This window comes from Cucumis melo, chromosome 1 (assembly GCF_025177605.1).
Source record: "Cucumis melo cultivar AY chromosome 1, USDA_Cmelo_AY_1.0, whole genome shotgun sequence".
In the NCBI taxonomy this organism is placed as follows: Eukaryota; Viridiplantae; Streptophyta; class Magnoliopsida; order Cucurbitales; family Cucurbitaceae; genus Cucumis; species Cucumis melo.
This window is the reverse complement of record NC_066857.1, coordinates 4901039-4910801: the sequence shown is the minus strand read 5'-3', so window position 1 is coordinate 4910801 and position 9763 is coordinate 4901039. Positions and strand designations below refer to the sequence as shown.

Below are 9763 nucleotides of genomic sequence, written 5' to 3'. Positions count from 1 at the left end.
TTGATATTTCCTTTCATTTTTGTAACGACCCAACTCCTTATACTGAATCGAAGTCATTACTAAATATAGAACAAGTGGTTTAAGTCATAAAATTTAGTAAAACGCATAAGGTTTGAGAAATTTTATTTATGAAAATTCAAACAAGGTAGTTATGCAAAAAAATGAAATGCGTTTTAAAGTCCTACTCGGGCCCTATCTACATAAAAAGATGGTAAGTAATGAAGAATACTCAAACTCAGGTACTAAAGTCAAAAAACATGAATAAGCGGAAGCAGGAGTCTCTATGGCTCGCCACGGTCACTTCGGGTCGCTCGCCAGCTTGCCTTTGCCCTTGCCTCGTCCTCTACCTGAAAACATGACATGAAGAGAGTGAGTATAAAATACTCAGTAAGGGACTCACTACTAGTCCCACTAGGTGCCTGTTAACTTCCTGTCAGAGTCCTGTAACTGGTACCCAATCTCTGGCACGTTCCCGAATACGTGCAACATGCGCTTCCGTAGGAACGTAACTCTGGTCTTCGGTGCCCCGGGGGACGCCTAGGACAATCGGGATGCGAGGACCCCGTCGACTCACTCGAGTCATATCTATATCCATGCTAGACTGATGTTCCGTCGGACCGCGCAGTCCTAAATAGGTGGTGATCCCGAAGGACACCCATGCAGGTACGACTCTAACAGGTTAAGCTAACAGGTACCCTAATCGCAGTATACATACACATGGCGTCATCATATAACATTACAGATAAATCATCATTACACTCTCCATCTCGACACCCGTCGTACAGCCATAACAGTTCTCGTCATCACAACAACATGCTATAATATAACCATATCATCATTTGCATCATACTATCATTTATTTCATGCATCGTGCAAACTAGTCCTCAACATGCACAATTGAAGGTATACGTGATCTCATAATTCTAAACATGGAGCTAGTAGTAGAATCTCTTACCTGGAGATTTACTTGGCGAGTTCTAATCGCGAGGCAAGTGTGCTTTCCAAGCAACGAGGTCCTAACTGTTTAATACGCCGAAATTCGTAATTAAGTCACCAACGACTAACGGTTCAAACTCAGTTGAAATGACTTACCCTAGAAAGAGGTTGCAATGCTCGAGCCCCTACTGAAGAAATCCCACACTGCAGCAGTTACTTGGTCCAAGACGTCCCTTAAGGAAATAATTTAATTTAGTTCCAAATTAAATTATTTAGTGTCCAAAACATTGAGTCTTATTGGGTAATGCCAAAATAATTAATTAATTTACCAAAAATTAGGTGGAAGGAGCCAAATTAGGCTTGGCGGCTCGGCTGGAAAAAGGACAGGGATCGGCTCGGCTTGGAGGTTGAAGACCAGCTCGGCTCGCGGCGCAGATGGGCGCGGCTCGTGGTGCAGATAGGCGCGGCTCGGCTTGGTACAGCGGCTACGCACGTGCGGCTCGCACGCGGGCGCTGCTCGGCTCGCGGGTGCACGTGGCTCGGGTTCCGGGTCGGAGGCACGCGGCGCAGGCCGGGCCTCGGTCACGGAGCGGGCTTCGGCCGAGTCGGGTCCTCACGCGACGAGGCGCTGGCTTTCGGATCCGGGTGGCGCGACGGCTGTGGTGGTCCGGCTACACCACGGCTTCGCTCGGCGACGGCTGCAGACGGACGCTCGGCTGCGCTGCGTCGGATCGAAGCGGCACGACGCGGCTGGCTGACGGATCAGTTGCGGATCGCGAAGGGTGATGCGGCTCGGCTTCGGGCGACGGCTGCGAGAGACGGCTGCTCCGACGGACGCTCGGCGTGCGCGGATCGACTTGGACGATTCTTCCGACGCGGCTGGAAGCTCGGCGACGGCTCGATTTTGACTGCAGACTCGGTTGCGCTGCTGAACAGAGAGGGGAAGGCTTGGCGGCTCGGGTTCACGGCGGCGTCGGCGGCGGCGTGCGGCGGCTAGGGTTTGATTAATAATAATTTTTTTTCCTTTTTTCTCTTTTCTTTTCCCCTCTTTCTTTCTTTGATTTTTCTCTTCTTCTTTACGCACGAGTCCCAAGGCTTTTTATAAGGCAATAACTTTTTTTCTTTTCCTTTTAAATAACCCAAACCAACCATCTCCTCTCTCTCTCTCCAAATCTCACCAAAATCAACCAACCCTCCTTTCAATTAGCAATAACTCACTAAATACATTCTAAATACTAAAACAGGTAAAATAATACTTAATAATAAAAAGTGGAAAATCCTAACTTTAATAAACCGGAAACTTCAAAATGATAAGGTTCTCCCAATAAATTTGTATTTTCCTAGACCATACATAAATATTAATAGTAAGATGAACAAAAACGAGTTTGTTGGGGCGTTACATACTCCCCTCCTTAGAAAACTTTCGTCCTCGAAAGTTCTAATCCTCGAACAGCTCGGGGTACTGAGCTCTCATGTCCTCTTCTTTCTCCCACGTGGCCTCTTCCACTCCATGGTTCTGCCAAAGGACTTTGACCAGTGGAATTTCTCGACTACGAAGCTTCTTGACCTCCCTTGCCAAGACCTCGACAGGCTGCTCCTCGTAGCTCAAGTTCTCGCTAATCTGTAGTGGCTCGAAGTCCACCACATGTGTTGGGTCTGCGACATATTTCCTCAGCATGGGAGATATAGAATACGTCATGCACTGCAGCAAAAGATGGGGGTAGCGCCAAGCGATAAGCCACGGGGCCAATCCGCTCCAGTATCTCAAACGGCCCTACGAAGCGTGGACTCAGCTTCCCCTTCTTCACGAACCTCATAACACCCTTCATAGGTGCTACCTTCAGAAAGACCATGTCCGCCACTTCAAACTCGAGATCCTTACGTCGTACATCAGCATAACTCTTCTGTCTGCTCTGTGCTGTCAGCATACGAGCTCGGATCTTCTGTATGGCTGCATTGGTAGTCTGCACTAACTCGGGGCCTAGCATCCTCTGCTCTCCAACCTCGCCCCAGCAGACAGGGGATCTACAGCACTTGCCATACAGAGCCTTGAACGGTGCCATACCGATAGTAGCCTGGTAGCTTTTATTATAGGCAAACTCCATCAGATGCAGATGAGAGTCCCAACTTCCTGAAAACTCTAGCACGCAGGCTCGCAGCATGTCTTCCAAAATCTGGTTCAATCTCTCTGTCTGACCATCAGTCTGAGGGTGGAATGCCGTGCTGAAGTCCAACCTCGTACCTAATGCAAGTTGAAGTCCTTTCCAGAACTTCGATGTGAAACGAGCGTCTCTGTCTGAAATGATGGATACGGGTACTCCATGTAGTCTCACAATCTCTGTCATATATAACTGCCCCCACTTACTGACAGTGTAAGTGGATTTTCCTGGCACGAAATGGGCCGACTTCGTGAGTCTGTCGACAACAACCCAGATCACCGTATAGCCCTTTAGGGTCGTGGGCAGTCCCGTAATAAAATCCATCGACACACTCTCCCACTTCCACCCTGGCACACTCAAGGGTTGCAACAACCCGGCTGGACATTGTCTAGGTGCCTTCACCTGCTGGCACACCAAGCACCTGCTGACAAAGTCTGCCACTTCCCTCTTCATGCCCCTCCACCAATAGACACTCCTTAAGTCCTGGTACATCGTACTCCCAGGGTGCATGGTAAACGGGGAACTGTGAGCCTCAGTCAAAAGCTCTGTCTTAACTGCGCTGTCTTCCGGCACACACAAGCGTCCCTCAAACATAAGGCCATCGTCAGAGGATATGGAGAAGTCCTCACCTTGCCCTGTCTCTACCACACGACGCTTCTCGACCAAGTAAGGATCATTCAGCTGAGCAACGATGATCTTTTGCCTCAAGGTTGGCTGAACTGACAACTGAGCCAACTGTGCGGTAACCTCACCTACTGAGATTGCAATCTCGGCTCTCTCAAAATCCCTGAGTAAGGGGGTCTGCTTGGTGATTAGCGCTGCTGAATGTGCAACCTTCCTACTCAGCGCGTCAGCCACTACATTTGCTTTACCTGGTTGGTACAGGATCTCGCAGTCATAGTCTTTTACCAACTCGAGCCACCTCCTCTGCCTCATGTTCAACTCCTTCTGAGTGAAGAAGTACTTCAGGCTCTTATGGTCGGTGTAAATCTGTATCTTCTCACCGTACAGGTAGTGCCTCCATATCTTCAGTGCAAAGACTACAGCTGCCAACTCCAAGTCGCGGGTAGGGTAGTTCTGCTCATGAGTCTTCAACTGGCGGGAGGCATAAGCAACTACCTTACCTTGCTGCATCAGGACACAGCCCAGTCCCTTCTTGGAGGCATCACTATAGATCACAAAGCTTCCCGACCCATCGGGCACTGTCAGGACTAGTGCAGTCACCAGCTTCTGCTTGAGCTCCTGAAAGCTACTCTCGCATGCTGGACTCCAGACAAAAGGGGTTCCCTTCCTGGTCAACTGGGTTAATGGGCTGGCTATACGTGAGAAGTCTTCCACGAACCTCCTGTAGTAACCTGCCAAGCCCAGAAAACTTTGAATTTCACTAACTGTGGACGGTCGAGGCCAGTTGGTCACCGCTTCAATCTTTGCTGGATCCACTGAAACTCCCTCACTAGAAACCACGTGGCCAAGAAACGTCACCTTCCTTAGCCAGAATTCACACTTGGAGAACTTGGCATACAACTTGTTGGCTCGAAGAGTCTCCAAGACCTGGTGCAAGTGCTCCTCGTGCTCAGCCTCCGTTTTTGAGTAAATCAAGATGTCATCAATGAAGACTATGACGAACAAGTCTAAAAAATCCTTAAACACCCTGTTCATCAAATACATGAACACTGCAGGAGCGTTAGTCAAGCCGAAAGACATCACAACGAACTCGTAATGTCCGTACCTCGAACGAAAGGCCGTCTTGGGAATGTCACCGTCCCTAATCCTCAACTGGTGATAGCCTGACCGTAGGTCGATCTTGGAAAAGACAGTGGCTCCCTGCAACTGATCGAACAAGTCATCAATCCTGGGCAAGGGGAAGCGGTTTTTAACTGTCACCTTATTCAGCTCTCGGTAGTCAATACAAAGGCGCATCGACCCATCCTTCTTCTTCACGAACAACACTGGGGCTCCCCAAGGTGACACACTGGGCCGGATGAAACCTTTGTCCAGCAACTCCTGTAACTGGACCTTCAGCTCTTTTAGCTCGGCTGGAGCCATTCTGTAAGGGGCCCTCGAGATAGGGGCAGTGCCCGGCTCTAACTCGATGGCGAAGTGTACCTCCCTGGGAGGCGAAAGTCCTGGGAGTTCGTCGGGGAAAACGTCAGGGTACTCCCTTACCACTGGTTCGAAAGATAGGGAAACTTCTGGCTCTCTAATATCCACTACGCTTGCCAAGATGCCCCAAGTACCTTGACTGAGTAGTTTACTAACCTTCATGGCTGAGATGACCTTGGGTATACATACCATGCCTGCCCCCCTAAATTTGCAACTAGCCCCAGAGGGAGGGTTAAAGACAACTTCCTTGCCAAAACAGTCTATATTTGCATGGTTGGCTGACAGCCAATCCATGCCTAGTATCACGTCAAAATCCTGCATGTCTAACACTAGTAAGGTCACGTCTAACATATGATTCGCTACCTCTACCCGACATGCCTTTATTTGTTCTTTGGACAACAGGACCTCCTCAGATGGAGTAGAAACAGACAAAACACTACCCAAAGGTTCTACCTCCAAACCCACATGCTGAACGAAAGCAGAGGATATAAACGAGTGGGATGACCCAGAGTCAAATAGCACAAAAGCATAATGCCCCAAAATTGGGAGCGTACCTGTCACCACTGTACCAGCTCGCTCGGCCTCCTGCCGGGTAGTGGCAAAAACTCTCCCCTGTTGGGGAGCAGAAGGCTAGGGCGGCGTCGTCTCAAAGGGTTTCCGAGGACACACATCAGCAGTATGCCCCGGCTGTCTGCACCTGAAGCAGACTCCACTTCCAGCCAAGCAAAGACCTCCGTGGACTCTCCCACAGGTAGTACAAGCGGGTAGCTCTCTCAGAGTCCTCCCGGCCGCTGCAAGCTCCCGTCGGTGTCTCTGAAAGACACCTTCTGACCGCGGAGTTCGCTGCGGTACTACGTCAGGCTGCGTCTCCACCTATCTCTTCTGTCCCAAGGCTGACCCTCTACCGGCAGCCTTAGACGGATCAGCTCTCTCATGCAGGCTCAAATCCAGTGCTATAGTAGTGCGTCAGCATGAGTGGCTGGCCGGAGAGCTCGGACAATGCCTTGAAGGTCTAGCCTGAGTCCTCTAACGAATTTCTCCGTCCTGGCAGCCTCATCCCTTACCACATTGGGAGCAAAACGGGACAGCATGTCGAACTCGGCGTCGTACTGCTCCACCGTCATATCGCCTTGCTCCAAGTTTAGAAACTCTTGCAGCTTGGCGTGCTTCACGTTGGCAGAGAAGAACTTAGCATAGAAGTTCTCCTTGAACTGCTCCCAAGTTATCTTGCTGACGTCGCCCCCCAACATTCTCTCAGCGGTCTCCCACCAGGCGGTGCCCCTATCCTCCAAGAAGAAGACTGCACACTGCACCTTCTGGTCTTCTGGGCACTTCATGTACCGGAAGATAGTCTCTATGGACGTCAACCACATTTGAGCCTTTGTGGGGTTGTCCATGGATCCGTCAAAGGTCTTAGGATTATACTTCCTAAAGTCCCGTAAGTGTTTAGCCTCGGCCGACAGTTGAACTGGTACGGGTTGAGCTTCCTCAGGGGCTGGAGGAACGACGGCCTGGGCCTGAACAGGGGCGGCCTGGTTCTGTTGGGCGGCGAGGAAAGGCGCCAAAGCAGCTTGCAGCATGTCCTGATAACGCTGCTCCATCGCGGCGAGATCCGCCTGGGTGACCGGTGCGTTAGGGTCGACCGCCGGTGCAGCAGGTTGTGCCTCCGGCTGGCCACGACCGGCTCCTCTGCCTCCCCTACCACCTCCTCGGCGAGCACCTCTACGTGGCGGCATTCTCCCTAAAATTCACCAACAAAACTTTTCACCACAAGAACTTAACACACCTATCTCTAGGTCTAGTCTATTCAGGCAAATTTGTAATCTTAACATTAGCAAGGCTTTAGACATACCTAGCGAGTGCCGAAGGACCGTATAGCCATAGGGTGAAGTAAAACCAAAAATAAACAATGACTTACATCGTAGGTCAGTCTACAGAACCTAAAACACTGTGCTCTGATACCAACTGTAACGACCCAACTCCTTATACTGAATCGAAGTCATTACTAAATATAGAACAAGTGGATTAAGTCATAAAATTTAGTAAAACGCATAAGGTTTGAGAAATTTTATTTATGAAAATTCAAACAAGGTAGTTATGCAAAAAAATGAAATGCGTTCTAAAGTCCTACTCGGGCCCTATCTACATAAAAAGATGGTAAGTAATGAAGAATACTCAAACTTAGGTACTAAAGTCAAAAAACAAGAATAAGCTGAAGCAGAAGTCTCTATGGCTCGCCACGGTCACTTCGGGTCGTTCGCCAGCTTGCCTTTGCCCTTGCCTCGTCCTCTACCTGAAAACATGACATGAAGAGAGTGAGTATAAAATACTCAGTAAGGGACCCACTACTAGTCCCACTAGGTGCCTGTTAACTTTCTGTCAGAGTCCTGTAACTGGTACCCAATCTCTGGCACGTTCCCGAACACGTGCAACATGCGCTCCCGTAGGAACGTAACTCTGGTCTTCGGTGCCCCGGGGGACGTCTAGGACAATCGGGATGCGAGGACCCCGTTGAGTCACTCGAGTCATATCTATATCCATGCTAGACTTGTATCCCGTCGGACCGCCCAGTCCTGAATAGGTGGTGATCCCGAAGGACACCCATGCAGGTACGACTCTAACAGGTTAAGCTAACAGGTACCCTAATCGCAGTATACATACACATGGCGTCATCATATAACATTACAGATAAATCATCATTACACTCTCCATCTCGACACCCGTCGTACAACCATAACAGTTCTCGTCATCACAACAACATGCTATAATATAACCATATCATCATTTGCATCATACTATCATTTATTTCATGCATCGTGCAGTCTAGTCCTCAACATGCACAATTGAAGGTATACGTGATCTCATAATTCTAAACATGGAGCTAGTAGTAGAATCTCTTACCTGGAGATTTACTTGGCGAGTTCTAACCGCGAGGCAAGTGTGCTTTCCAAGCAACGAGGTCCTAACTGTTTAATACGCCGAAATTCGTAATTAAGTCACCAACGACTAACGGTTCAAACTCAGTTGAAATTACTTACCCTAGAAAGAGGTTGCAATGCTCGAGCCCCTACTGAAGAAATCCCACACTGCAGCAGTTACTTGGTCCAAGACGTCCCTTAAGGAAATAATTTAATTTAGTTCCAAATTAAATTATTTAGTGTCCAAAACATTGAGTCTTATTGGGTAATGCCAAAATAATTAATTAATTTACCAAAAATTAGGTGGAAGGAGCCAAATTAGGCTTGGCGGCTCGGCTGGAAAAAGGACAGGGATCGGCTCGGCTTGGAGGTTGAAGACCGGCTCGGCTCGCGGCTCAAACAGGCGCGGCTCGTGGTGCAGACAGGCGCGGCTCGGCTTGGTACAGCGGCTACGCACGTGCGGCTCGCACGCGGGTGCACGTGGCTCGGGTTCCGGGCCGGGCCTCGGTCACTGAGCGGGCTTCGGCCGAGTCGGGTCCTCACGCGATGAGGCGCTGGCTTTCGGATCCGGGTGGCGCGACGGCTGTGGGTGGTCCGACTACACCACGGCTTCGCTCGGCGACGGCTGCAGACGGACGCTCGGCTGCGCTGCGTCGGATCGAAGCGACGCGACGCGGCTGGCTGACGGATCGGTTGCGGATCGCGAAGGGTGACGCGGCTCGGCTTCGGGCGACGGCTGCGAGAGACGGCTGCTCCGACGGACACTCGGCGTGCACGGATCGACTTGGACGATTCTTCCGACGCGGCTGGAAGCTCGGCGACGGCTCGGTTTTGACTGCAGACTCGGCTGCGCTGCTGAACAGAGAGGGGAAGGCTTGGCGGCTCGGGTTCGCGGCGGCGGCGTGCGGCAGCGTGCGGCGGCTAGGGTTTGATTAATAATAATTTTTTTTCCTTTTTTCTCTTTTCTTTTCCCCTCTTTCTTTCTTTGATTTTTCTCTTCTTCTTTACGCACGAGTCCCAAGGCTTTTTATAAGGCAATAACTTTTTTTCTTTTCCTTTTAAATAACCCAAACCAACCATCTCCTCTCTCTCTCCAAATCTCACCAAAATCAACCAACCCTCCTTTCAATTAGCAATAACTCACTAAATACATTCTAAATACTAAAACAGGTAAAATAATACTTAATAATAAAAAGTGGAAAATCCCAACTTTAATAAACCGGAAACTTCAAAATGATAAGGTTCTCCCAATAAATTTGTATTTTCCAAGACCATACATAAATATTCATAGTAAGATGAACAAAAACGAGTTTGTTGGGGCGTTACAATTTTATTCTATTTTATTTATTTCTTTGTTTTTCTTTTCCTTTAAAACTAGTAGAGACCGAGATAGGAATTCTGTTTTAAATTCATTTTCGAACATTCTATTTATAATTTTAACGAAAATTTGCAGTTTTGTTTTATTTTCTATTTACTGTAAATAAATTTTAAATTCTTTTCTTTTAAAGTAAAGTCCATCATCTTGGTACACATGTGGTATATGGCTATCAACTGTAGCATTGACTGCCAAAAAGGATACACATGTGGTCGAAGTCGTGGACTGAGTACAAGATTCTAGTCAGACATGTTGTGGACTGGGTCCACGAC

At 48.9% G+C, this 9763-nt stretch overlaps 1 long non-coding RNA gene across 1 annotated transcript; it reads right to left on the bottom strand.

Moving 5' to 3' along the window:
• Nucleotides 1-244: 244 nt before the first annotated feature.
• Nucleotides 245-8511, bottom strand: LOC127149803 (uncharacterized). Its single transcript, XR_007821513.1, has 4 exons — nucleotides 8410-8511; nucleotides 8237-8313; nucleotides 8100-8164; nucleotides 245-347 (listed from the first exon to the last, which is right to left on the bottom strand). It is a non-coding gene; the product is annotated as an uncharacterized LOC127149803 (long non-coding RNA).
• Nucleotides 8512-9763: the final 1252 nt, after the last annotated feature.